Source organism: Podarcis tiliguerta (genome assembly GCF_965153285.1).
Source record: "Podarcis tiliguerta genome assembly, chromosome: 6".
Taxonomy (NCBI): Eukaryota; Metazoa; Chordata; class Lepidosauria; order Squamata; family Lacertidae; genus Podarcis; species Podarcis tiliguerta.
Genome location: NC_139539.1, coordinates 57,286,266 through 57,298,747, shown reverse-complemented (window position 1 = coordinate 57,298,747; position 12,482 = coordinate 57,286,266). Strand labels below are relative to the sequence as shown.

At 39.6% G+C, this 12,482-nt stretch overlaps 1 protein-coding gene across 13 annotated transcripts in view; it reads left to right on the top strand.

Annotated features, from left to right (window-relative positions):
* DAB1 (DAB adaptor protein 1) overlaps nt 1-12,482 on the top strand; it is a 635,724-nt gene that overhangs the window by 484,183 nt on the left and 139,059 nt on the right. For 2 of the 13 annotated variants that reach the window (XM_083448086.1, XM_083448094.1), the window contains exon 1: nt 3,796-3,877. The exons of 10 other annotated variants lie outside the window; for them this stretch is intronic. The gene's annotated coding sequence lies outside the window, so the exon portion shown is untranslated. Of the gene's footprint in view, nt 1-3,731; nt 3,878-12,482 lie in introns of those variants that run through there. One more of the 13 variants, XM_083448087.1, reaches the window with a different exon arrangement.

Below are 12,482 nucleotides of genomic sequence, written 5' to 3'. Positions count from 1 at the left end.
GATGATTTTCTGCAAAAGCATTAGGAGGAGATAATCAAACCAGGGATAATTAGTTACTATTTTAGTATGGAAAAAGCAAGAGGCATATCTGAGTAGCAGAATGAAATTGGATTATCCTAATGCATCTCTGTATGGCACCCATTCCATTCAGCTAGAAATATAAACTCCATATTGCTTCTGTAATTCTTAGTTCGTTTTCTTTTTAGATTGTTTGTTAATTGGTTGGCCTTCACCTTCAATAAAATCTTTTTTAAAAGTCATAGTTACAAAGCAAAAACCTCTAGGCATTCCTAGGCATATGTGCTTGCATATGTTAGTAAACCATAGTTAGAGGACTGCTGTGAATGCATCAGTGTTGACCACCTGACTTCACCCCAATCATACTGAGAGGAAACAATCCGTGGTCTGTGTCTTAGCTTTATGTCTGAAGCAGGGATTGTGATTTGTTTCACTCCCTGAAAAGTACAACCTGTAGCCAATGTTTGCTGCTGAGAAGACTGCCCAGAAAACAACACTCACAATAAACCATTAAGTATGGTTTACCATGACATACAAATTAAGCCATTTTTCTTTATATTACCTCAAACTTAATGTATATTCTTTGAAACAGATTTTTTTCCCTTTCGTATATCGTTTAAAATGGGAACAAATTAAGTTGTTAGTTCTGCCTTAATCATGCAGCCAAGATTTACCTGAGAGTTTGGGTCAATAAACTCAAGGTTTCTGGTTGGGTCTTTCTTTCTTTCTTTCTTTCTTTCTTTCTTTCTTTCTTTCTTTCTTTCTGCACTCACTCTTACAAACTGGCAACGTAGTGTCCGTTCATTAAAAGAGATGTCCCACATTCAAGAGCTGAGAAAGTCAGACTTTGCCTTTGAACCGAGACAGACTTCAAAGGTGAACCAGGATGCGATGTTTGCATTAGACGTGTGCGCAGCTTATCTAAACTATGCATATCCTGCTATTCTGACTCACATTAGCATTTTTCTCTCTACCGTCATTTAACTTTCAATCTAACCATATAGCATTCCCATTAATCTAGCTTGGTATTCTGCAATTTTCTCTGCTCAGGTTCAGGACTTGGGTAAAAGAGCTTGCATCAGTGTGTGCTACTACTATCATACTATCAGTGGAATATATTATGTATGTTTCAAGGAGCTGATCCGGAAGCCATAATGGTTCAGTCCAGGGGTTGAATGTGGATCATTGGCTATATGGGAAATAGCCAAATAGATTAATGAATAACATCAGACCAATATGTTTTGCATTTGGTTACTGTTATTGAGAGTGCTGCTGCTGCTGCTGCTGCTGCTGCTGCCTGTATTCCCCCCACCCCTGCCATGTTTCCTTAGATGTCCTCCAGAGGCCTTTAAGGTCAACACTTTCTGAAGCAGATAAAACATTATAATTCCTTGAAAGTAAATCAAAAGGATTATGACATCTAGGAAGAAGCTGTTGCCAGACAGCCCATGAACAATATCAGTGTGACTGACCCAAAGGCAATACTTAAACTGCCAGTAAAATTGCCCATGGAGTCTGCCAAGAGACCAGATGCTGCTGCTGCTACTGGGAAAAAAAAATACCTACTGTAGCTTGGCATTTGTCCTGTAATTGCTTTCCAGGAGAAAATAAACTATAGCATGACAGGAGAAGGTGAATGGCTCCTCACTGTAAACTACCTGGGTGACCTGAAAATGTGTATGCCTTTTTGTGGCATGTTATCCATCTGCTCCATCCTTCATTCTACCCGAGCTGTCTAGTTTTTGATCTCTACGCAATGGTGATCTCTGTTGATGATTTACCACTGCACACCTATTCTTTTTGTCTGTGTTGGGATAGGGGACTTCCATGGAAGAAAGGGGAGTTGTTATTGTTGTTAGGATGCATGGGTTGTGTGGCCAATAATTATTGCACGCACACACAGAGAAAGAAAAGGACCAGTAATGATTGTAATATATGTTCCAGCATGCCAAGGTTTAGATTCTAAACTTTAGAACTACATATTCCACATTAATCAGGTTTGATTTGGTTTGTTTTTTTACCATTTTAAAAGATAAGGTGTTTTTTGCGGGGGGTTTTGCACTAGGCCTACATTCTGGCTGTCATGTTAGTAAATGAATTTGCAGCTTGAATGTTTCATGTGCTCAAAAATTATTTAAAACTCTGTGAATAGTGCTTCATTTTCTGTTCATAACAGTTCTGTGATCACACTAAAGGTATTGCAAAATAACTTTACTCAGAATAATTATCCCAAAATATCTGATACTAATTTCTAAAAGCTGTTCACAAAAGTTTTGATGAGTTAATTTCAACAGATGTTCAATTTGTTAACTTTTAAGTCAAGCACATTTTTTTCATAGCTGACTCAAATGTGCCCTGTACATCATTTGGAACCTTTGGGAATGAAATTATTTTTGTGAAGATTGACTTCCTGATTTAAGCAGCTGAAGGCCAAACTAAACTTTATGCTGCATGTGTAGCATGCAGTCATGGCTGTGCTCTTTCATTGCAGTATTTAATTTCAGGTTATATGGTGGGGTGGGTGGGAGATTGTCATCGGAACCATGGTCTGTAGGCATCCTGAGGAAAATCAGGCCCACTGCATATTTATAAGGCTTGGGGAAAATAATAATAGCAACAGCAACAACAACATATTACTTATACCCCACCCATCTGGCAGGCCTCTCCAGCCATTGTAGGCAGCTCCCAACAGAATATTAAAAACACAATAAAACATCAAACATTAAAAAAACTTCCCTAAACAGGGCTGCCTTCAGATGTCTTCTAAAAGTCAGATGTTTATTTCCTTGACATCTGATGGGAGGGTGTTCCACAGGGTGGGTGCCACCACTGAGAAGGCCTTCTGCCTGGTCTCCTGTAACTTTGCTTCTCGCAGTGAGGGAACCACCAGAAGGCCTTTGGCGCTGGACTTCAGTGAACGATGGGGGTGGAGATGCTCCCATTGTCTCTGAGTTGTCCTGGATCTTCAGCAAGTAAACCGGAATCTCCCCCCCCCCTTTTTCCTTTTTTTGCATTCTCATGCAAGTAGATAAATAGGTACCGCTCCGGTGGGAAGGTAAACGGTGTTTCCGTGCGCTGCTCTGGTTCGCCAGAAGCAGCTTAGTCATGCTGGCCACATGACCTGGAAGCTGTACGCCGGCTCCCTCGGCCAATAAAACAAGATGAGCGCTGAAACCCCAGAGTCGGCCACGACTGGACCTAATGGTCAGGGGTCCCTTTACCTTTTTAATAACTTTAGGGTTTTCCTTAAAAAAAAGCTTTGAAGTGTCCAGATTTTTACTTCTTGAAATATGGCAACCCTAACTAACCCACACACAAAGTATTTTCCCCTCCCACATACACACGACTTTCAACTTACTCAGGGTTACATTCTAAAAATAAAAATAATAAAAGGAAGACAAAGCCTTCCAACTATTTGTGGCCATGCCAGAGGAAGAGGGAGACGCCTTGAGAAAGGCTAGTCTTATTCATACAACACTAAGTTGTGGTTTAGCTCCACATAATGTCTGTACCAGCTTAGAAAGCTGGCATGTATGTCTTCAGTGGGTTTGATAGCTCTGACTTTGAGTATGTTCAAATACATGTAAAAAAACTACCTCTTGGTATTTATTCCTCCTCCCCTGGTTCTCTCTGGAGATGACTCTTTGTGACTGGGTAAGTTTCACTTCTCCCCAGCACAGCTCCACTTTAGTAGACATTTAACAGGCTTAATTACAACATACTCTGATCTTAGCTGTGTACTTTGCCCCCTCTCATTCCTTAGTCTCTATTTCGCTTTGTAAAAACGGAATCCAGAGCTTCGAAAGAGGGGAGAAAATCCCTTCAGCTTGTCACAATAAGTCGCAACAGCGTAGCATTGGTAACGTACAAATTTATCATTCCTTTGTTAGTTATTTCAGTGTGCAGGAGGTTGGAAAATGGGAGTTTTCATTTACCAAGCATAATACCAGTACTTTAAGACAGTGTTTCAAAGACTATGTATTCTAATAATTATCTTACTGAAAGCATGTTAAAGTTGACAGAGCTACTTCAGGACTAAACCAGGTTTGTAGATAATGCAGTGTACGCATAGGGTGCATGGTTTGGCTAACCAATCAAACCCACCCACAACAGAGGGGGTCAGTCTCCAGGTCTCATTGCAAAACGTGCCCTCTTTTAGGGAGGACACAATTTGTTGTTTTCTACTCTACAAAGTTTGAGAAGACTTCGTGTACTTTTGTTTTTCATCATAATATAACCATTTTTTGATTTTTGTTTTTATTGATGTGTTTTTGCTTTTGTACATTACTGTTGTAGAAATCTGTAAAAATTGTGTGTTTTTTAAGAAGCTCCTTTCAAAAAGATAGATAGGATTTGGGGATTTTAAATCACAGTAGCAGCTGGACTTCATTGTATCATCAAACACATGACAAAAATCTATGAAGAATAATTCTGGTGTGTATAAATAAATTATATGTCTCAGCTAAAATATAACTTGGTGCATCTTGCTCTGTTGCTTTGCAGTTTGTCAAAGAATATAGTGTAAGAAAATGGTGGAAAGTTCTCTTCCTTTGGTATTATGTTTCATATCCAACAGGCATGACAGATAAATGATTCAAGTAATTTGGTCATTTCCAATTATATAACAATAGTAAGTGAATATACAGTAGGATCCCACATGCTGATTTTGCTTATGTGATCACAGCTTTATGTGGATCACCAATAAATGAATAGAAAGGGAGCAGGATATTCTTGCTCTGGAGGCTCTTGTGGGACTGTCCAAGAACTTGCAAGATCTCAGATGGTGGGAGTGGTTCTGGGGGGTCATTCTGACTTTGCACAATTTTGCATTTATGTGCAGCCATCTGGAAACATAACCCTTGTGTCAGTTGTGGTCACACTATGTTAAAATACAGAATTGGCCAAAGAAGAAGAAAACAAATGAGCAATTGTACCAGCACCAGCACCCGTTATAAATTACAAGTAGTTTATTTCCTCATGTGTATAAAACTACGACTACATTTGCACATAGCAGTATTTTAGAGTTAGAGAGCAAATCGATTTACTTCAGGTTCCCAAATGTTTCATTGTTTTCTGCATTGGGCCAATGCAATGCAGTTGAGGGTTTGATGTATTTGGTTATGAAAGGGGCCTTGTGAGATATCTCCAAACTTAACCTATTCAGAGATTAAATCTATACCTGTTCACAGGCTTGCTGTGATGATAAATGAATTAAGAATTGAAAGCACTTTGTATGTATACTGAAAAGTGCTATTATTAATGGTATTTCTCTCACTGATCGCATAGTATGGCTAGTTAAGCCTGTCTGCAGATCTAGGTTACATGACTGACAATCTGTGTGGAATTAAGATAATCACGCATATTACAAATTACAATAAATAGGTCAGATGCTCTTGGTGGACTGTACTCTCATCTTCATCTAATTGTTTTTCTTTTTAAAAAATGAGTAACTATGCATATTCCCAGAGCTTAGGTCAGATGACTTTTTTTCTATATAGAAGGAAAGAAATACATAGCAGATGTGCCTGAAGTACACAGAATCCCAAGAGGCCATGGGAAGTGAATTTTTTTTCTTATGCTTGCTGATTGCTAAGAGAGTTACTGTGACATTGGAAAACTGAAAATGGTCCATCTGTGAAGGATTTTTTCCCACCGAAATAATATCGATGTATTTTAGAGGAATTAGGTGGGGAAGAATAAGGACATATTTTGGAAGACTAGGACCTCAGTTTAATTTATCTGTGATTATGAGGACATTATAGGGACCCGGGTGGCGCTGTGGGTTAAACCACAGAGCCTAGGATTTGCTGATCAGAAGGTTGGCAGTTCGAATCCCCGTGATGGGGTGAGCTCCCATTGTTCGGTCCCTGCTCCTGCCAACCTAGCAGTTCGAAAGAACATCAAAGTGCAAGTAGATAAATAGGTACTACTCCGGCGGGAAGGTAAACGGCGTTTCCGTGCACTGCTCTGGTTCGCCAGAAGCGGCTTAGTCATGCTGGCCACATGACCCGGAACCTGTCTGCGGACAAACGCTGGCTCCCTCGGCCTATAGAGCGAGATGAGCGCCGCAAACCCAGAGTCAGCCATGACTGGACCTAATGGTCAGGGGTCCCTTTACCCTTTACCTTTATGAGGACAGTGACATGTATAAGTGCATCATAATCATACTTTATCTGCTTAATATACTGTGTTGTGAATGAGACAGTGTATTTATAAGCACATAGATTACTGATTGGGTTACTGTCATGCGTTATACGTGGGGCTGCCTCTGAAGATGTGCTGGAAACTTCAGATGGAGCAATGGCCAGATTGCTCCCCAGAACAAGACTGTCTGAGAATATAATGCCAATCCTGGCCTGACTGCACTGACTGACAGTTAGTTTCCAGGTCTAAGTTAGAGTCCTGGTGCTGACCTATAAAGCCATCTCAGTACCTTAAGGATTGCCTCTCCCCATAAAAACCAAACTGGACCCTGTGCTTGTCATCTGAGGCCCTTCTTTATGTCCTCTCTCCTCAAGAGGTTTGATGGGTGGCAGCAAGAGAACGGGCCATTTCTCTGGTGACTTCCCAACAGTGGAATGCTTTCCCCAAAGAGGCTTGCTAGGCACCATCATGTCATGCCTTTAGGCGCCAAGCAAAACCATTCTTCTTTATGAAGGTCTATGGCCCTTCAATAATCTATGGCCTGTTAAAGTGGGGGTGGGGGCTGACGACAATGAACTGTTATCATGATTATTTTATTATCACAATGTCTGTTATTAAGCTTTCTATTGAGCTTACAATGTGTTTTTATTACTGTTGCTCTGTAAAATGTGTTCTTAATATTGTATACTGCCCTGGGATCCCTTGATAAAGGGTGGTATATAAACCGAATAAACAAATAAATAGATTGACCCAAAATTTGTACCCAGGCTCTTCTTTTCAGAGCCTCCCTCCTCCTATTTCTGGGCCCCATCATAATTTTGACTGTTGTCCCAGTCCAGAAAGGGAGGTCCACACATTGAAGTTGGGCTCAAATCATCACATACTACTGCATTCTGTTGTGTGGATGTCAAATGCTGTGGCAGGAGGCACCTGATGCACATACATCAAACGGAGGTGTGCATCTGAGCATGCACGTGCATTGCATTGTATACTGTGGATAGAGCGTGTCGGTGTAAATTTGTTTTGTGCTGTGAATGACAGTAAGTATTTATTTTTTATCTAGGGCCAGTACATGCAGTTTTTATCTGTTTGTAAGCAGTCATGTGCTGCAACACTTCACTGAATGTAACCATCTCTTTATTAGGATCTATGTCTACAGTTACAGTGGTACCTCAGGTTAAGTACTTAATTTGTTCCAGAGGTCCATTCTTAACCTGAAACTGTTCTTAACCTGGAGCACCACTTTCGCTAATGGGGCCTCCTGCTGCCGCTGCGCCGCCGGACCACGATTTCTGTTCTCATTCTGAAGCAAAGTTCTTAACCTGAGGTAGTGGAGTGTGTAACCTGAAGCATATGTAACCTGAGGTACCACTGTACATCTGTAGTGAATGATATGATGGGACACCACTGCTCCCCTAACCTCCAGTGACCTCCCTGACATTGCTGCTGCTTACCAGGAGGTAGTGGGGAGGGGAGCGGTCGGTGCCATACACAGACCCTGGTTGGGAACAGCAGATTGTATCCACCAATGTATTTGCACTACACATTAATGGGACTGTGCAAACAGTGGGCTCCCAGAGAGGAGCTTATGGCTGCTTTGCTCCTTCCATGTCCTTTTCACTGACACTGTGTTGCTGATCTGAGCCAGGGTTTGGCTTAGCATGCTGTTCCAACCTGGGCTCAACCTGGATTAAGCTCTCACCTTGATAATTGGTGCAGCTTGGGATGGGTGAGGATAGACTTGCATCATGGGCATGAGTCTGAACAACATCCAAATCAAAATTTGGCTCACCTCAGTATGGTGCAGGAGTAAAATAGGCTGGGGAGAGGCAAAGCAACAGTAAACTATTCCCCAGGAACTCACATGTTTGTGTGGTGCTGGTGAAGTGCTGTGTAAACCAGCCCTCCCCCCTTTAAACTAACCACACTTTTAAGTGTACAGTACGTGAAACTCTCCAAAATAGACTGTTTCTGCAGGAACTGTAAGGTCCGTTGCCCCAGTTTTCCTGCAGTACAGTAATTAGAACTGTTGATGCACCAGGTCAAAAGCAGCACGCTGTTTTGATTCTTGTCATTGAGCGTTGAGTACTTCAACTCTAGCGTTTAATTGACTCACCAACACAACTTTGTTCCTTGACTGGCTTCTTTTCAATTGTTTGTGTGCTTCTTCTTTCTCGTTGTTCCCAGAGAAAACATATAAACTGAATTTTCTATATTTGCACCAGTTCTATCTGGGGCACCAGTTGATAGAAAAGTCCTATTGTACATGTGTAATATAGGACATACAATATTTTCCTTGTGTTGTGTTATTTTCTAGCCAGGAGAGTTTAGGTGGCAGTCACTATTGATGCATTTTGGGCGAGGAGGTATAAATGTATTTCTAGTTTACTAACTCTTCTTAACCCAAGTGATAGCTGTGTGTTAGCTCATTAATGCTCAAAATATTACAGGCCACAAAACTATTTTCTCCTGTCTAGTCTGCTTTTGTTCAAATAAAATCAAAAGTGCGTCTTGTAGCCCAAGCTATGAAAACTGTAAAATGCTTATTTAGTGCAAATGCCAACTGATTCTTAAAATAAAAATATTTCTAGAAATGTGGTGGAAAAATAAACTTGAAGCCTTTAATCAGTTGTGCAGAGCAAATAGTAATACAACTGCTGCTAGTACTTTAACTGTATTTAATTGGGTTTTCGAATGTTTACTTCATTAATTCCTAGGTATTATATCATCATAAGATGCATTCAGGGTATAAGCTCTGTACTTCTCTTAGAATTAAAAGCCAATTAATTCAGAAATTGTTTGCATTGCTCCTTTGTGCACTCAGAAAGAGAATGGAAATCTTCTCATGTTTGTTAAAATAAGAAGATTGCATATAATCTGCAGGAAAATCTAAGTCATGGGGACACTTTTGTAATAAATAATAGTGTGGTGTAACACAAGAGCTGAAATGTTATGGAGGAGAAACAACATTTTAAAACTAATTATGTGATTGTGGTTCTTAAACTACAGTGAGAATAACAGAAGAGCAGAAATGGCATCTCATTGATAAAACGTGCTCCTTCCTCCCCCCTTTGGAAAAGAAATTAAACAATGACCTAGATTGGCAGAGACAATGAAAGCTGTGGCTCTGAATAGCAGCCTGCTTGCCATTCTGATTTGGATATCAAAACAGATGAAATGTGGAAAATATGTAAGCGTTTTTCTATCATGACCCATGCAAAGACCTACAGTTGGAAGGAAAAATGCATTGTTGCACGACCTTATTCTGACCCCCGCTTTACAGATGTCAAGACCTTGCTTTCATATGCACTGTTTAGAGGATAATAGGGCGTGACATTGGCTTTTAAATAAATTTGTGTGGGAGCATGTACATAAGACTTGTAAACCAGTTCACAGGAAGTTCTTCTATGCATGTTTCATTGAGGTTTGTGAAAGATGAGCTACCCCTGGCTTGTTTTTTATTTTGGACCCCAAACGCACTCCGAATAGGTTTGTCCCCTCAATTCTCAGTTTCAAAATTCAGATTTTATTGCTTTGGTGATAGTGGCATTACCCACGGTACCCACACTGGTCCCTGCAAGGATAGTTTGGAAATGTAGATTCCAGGGTATCTAATAAGGACAAGGGAAGCATGAAAAACTATATTGGTCATAGTTCTTGGTGGCTGGGGTGTTCCCACTGTACCATTCCAGACATCATGGGAAGTTTTAAATTTTGAGCTGAAGAGGGAAATTTTTGCAGGGGTGGGTGTGCGCGCAGAGGGATTGCTGATCAGTTTGTAGTGCAGTCAAGCACTGTAAGATGAACAAGTTCATATTCTGAGTCAAGTTATTGTGAGCTTTGGTTCTGTATATATCTGAACTTCATGGCAGATAGATGCAAATGAGGACACATGATCTCACATTGCCAACATTTACCATATTTCAATGGAGATAGTCCAAAAGTTCTTGGAGTGTGTCTATATTTGTTTTCAATATTTTTTTATTTGAAAGAACCCAGTGGAAGTATGTTTTGCCATACCATCTCTTAAGCGTATTTTCTAAATGGCAAACAATATCAGAGCATCACAGTTGTATTGCTGTCTTTTATATAAACCCTTAAAAGTATGTTGAACTCCAGTGGTGTTTCAGTAGTTTCAGTAGTTGTCATTCCCCCCCCCCCCCCCGCTTTTTGACAACACTTCTTTTTGCTTTAGGCTAGGGCTATATGTGTTATACAAAGTAATCCTGATCAGTATATTTTTGTTTTAATCAACCTTTCTCCCCTCACCCCAGCCCCCAGAAATTGAGGTTATTTATATTGTGTTTAAACAGCTACTCCTGTGAAACAGTTCCATTGTCATTATCTGAATGAGAGACCCATTAAGTGAATGCTGTGTAGCTGACAGCTCCTTAAAAAGAAATAATATGCCATGATAATTAAAGGGGAAAAGCTTCCTTCCGCTTCTGTTGAAAGAACTTGAAAGACAAAGCACTGGATCCAGGCTGGGAGGGTTGTTGAAAGCATCCTTCCCCTTGTCAATCTTGTTGTACAGCTTAATAAAGCATAGACAGGACTTAATCAAAAGGAAAAAGGCCTTCTCCACCCAAGCTCAAGATAAACTATGATTGTCAATGTCACTTTCCCTTAAGAAAACCAGTAATAAAAATGCTACTTTCAGTAACAAGTCTGAATTTTATAATTTTATAGCAATACACTAGTACAACTATTTTATGTAGGTGTTCTAAATTTTCATTACACTTTTGCAATCCTGATTGTTTTCACACACATAATATTAGTTGCATGAGTTAGTATTAGAAGTGGTTAGTATTATACCCATTTTAGGGCTGAGTGTTTGAGGCAAGTTCCCTAATGTTTCCTACAATCCTTGGCAGTGAAAGGACTTAAACCATTCTGATGTGAACAGCTTTTTCTCACAATACGTTCCTGGGGTCTATCTTCTCAATTTCATTTGAGAAATGTGTTCTGGTAAACTAAGAATATGCCCCAAATTTCCCTTGCCCAAATTTATTATTGAAGTTTTCTCATCTTGTTTTTCTGAAGCTGAATTCTCCATTGTTCTGTTAAAAATAAATAACCCAACAACCCTTAAATTTATATAGCATGATCTGCATGTGCTGTTTGCTTTAGCTTTCATTTCCCTTCTCAACAATATTTGTTGCCCAGATTCTGAGGACTTACTGTTACAGGCACCCTATATGTAATCATGGGCATACTGTACTCTTCAAACTTAGGACAACTTCTTGGCCAACTTTGTTATTGTAACCTGGCATCTAAATTCTGAAAGGTTGTCCTTCAGTCATGTTTTTCTGATTTGTCCCAACTCAGGACCTTGTACAAAGTCATGAAAAAGTTTGACAGTATGTAAGTTTTATCATTTCAAGTGACATCCTTAACAAGTATCAAGACTAATATCAAGTGCTGCTTACACATTTGATCTTCCATAGTTTCTCTTCCTGCACAAAATATTAATTTAGATAAATAACATGGTTATGGCCTGATTCCTTGAAAGGGATCTATTTGCTGACATACCATTTTTGCAGCTTTTCTACAGTCGTCTTTTCAGCATGTTATTTCTTGCCTAGTAATTCCATTTTTTGCTGCTCATGTCAGGGAGCGAAAGCTGTGATGGAGCAAGAACTTTAGTTCAAGAATGATCCCTAAATATTCCACTTATATGTTTTGGCAGAAATTTGCTTCTAAATATTTTCTGGGAGCTGGTATTGCTTTTGTTCAGCCTCCTTCGTCCACATAGATTGGAATGTTCTTCCCCATCCCAACCCTTTCCTCCATACATATAGACAAAGTTTTAAGCCTTCATCTTATCCAGACCAAACTTTTTTTATGGCTTCTAAATAGTTTTGACTAATTAGAAATGCTGTTCTTGTAAAGGTTTTTATAGCAGTTAGAGCCTTCCTTCATTTCATTGATTAAATTTCCATTTTCCATTCAGAAAGGTAATTTACAGCTCATCTGAAGCACTATTTTAGAAATTGGTCGGTTTGATTTTGGGTTGTTTATGTGTTATTTTGGAAGTTTGATTTATTTATTTGGGTTTCTGGGAGAGGAGGCAGAAACTTTATACTTTTAAATCAATTGAGCACACTTTGAAGATCTGTCCTTGAAAGTTGCATAATTCACATACAGATCTGAAGAGCTCATTAAGAAGAACCATACATAAACCCTGACACACTAAAGGAATATTAAATCAATTCAAATTGTGCATAGCCATGTAGTGTTATTGAAGCATTTCAAAATGTTGAAAGAGCCTGGATTTGAAAAGGGCAAGTGGTTTTATAGACTTAGCTTCAATAAGTGAT